Source organism: Syngnathus typhle, unplaced genomic scaffold (assembly GCF_033458585.1).
Source record: "Syngnathus typhle isolate RoL2023-S1 ecotype Sweden unplaced genomic scaffold, RoL_Styp_1.0 HiC_scaffold_139, whole genome shotgun sequence".
Taxonomy (NCBI): domain Eukaryota; kingdom Metazoa; phylum Chordata; class Actinopteri; order Syngnathiformes; family Syngnathidae; genus Syngnathus; species Syngnathus typhle.
Window position 1 is genome coordinate 171,520 of NW_026872045.1, and position 981 is coordinate 172,500.

Consider the following 981-nt stretch of genomic DNA (forward strand, 5'->3'; position numbering starts at 1 on the left):
CTTGTGGCGGTCGCCTTGTGGCGTCGCCTTGTGGCGGTCGCCTTGTGGCGGTCGCCTTGTGGCGGTCGGGGGGTGGGCGGTCGGGGCTGGCGCTTGGGGCCGGTGGCGGTCGCCTTGTGGCGGTCGCCTTGTGGCGGTCGCCTTGTGGCGGTCCGCCTTGTGGCGGTCGCCTTGTGGCGGTCGCCTTGTGGCGGTCGGGGGGTGGCGGTCGGGGCTGGCGCTTGGGCCCGGTGGCGGTCGCCTTGTGGCGGTCGCCTTGTGGCGGTCGCCTTGTGGCGGTCGGGGGGTGGCGGTCGGGGCTGGCGCTTGGGGCTGGCGTCCGCCAATAGTGGTTTATTTCGGGAGGAAGATTGATTTTCGTCCCAAGCCCGCCGCTGGAGAAAATTTTAGGTACCAGGAGTGGATTTTTTTTGTCCACTCAGGAGGGGGACGTTGGCTGGTTTGGTGTCCGGGGGAAAGTGCTCTTTTCTCGGCCAGGAGAAAGATTAGACTCCCAGCCCGCCGCTGGAGAAAATTCTAGGTACCAGGAGTGGATTTTTTTTGTCCACTCAGGAGGGGACGTGCTTTGTTGTCCGGGGGAAAGTGCTCTTTTCTCGGCCAGGAGAAAGATTAGACTCCCAGCCCGCCGCTGGAGAAAATTCTAGGTACCAGGAGTGGATTTTTTTGTCCACTCAGGAGGGGGACGTGCTTTGTTGTCCGGGAAAGTGCTCTTTTCTCGGCCAGGAGAAAGATTAGACTCCCAGCCCGCCGCTGGAGAAAATCTTAGGTACCAGGAGTGGATTTTTTTTGTCCACTCAGGAGGGGGACGTGCTTTGTTGTCCGGGGAGAGTGCTCTTTTCTCGGCCAGGAGAAAGATTAGACTCCCAGCCCGCCGCTGGAGAAAATTCTAGGTACCAGGAGTGGATTTTTTTTGTCCACTCAGGAGGGGGACGTGCTTTGTTGTCCGGGGAGAGTGCTCTTTTCTCGGCCAGGAGAAAGATT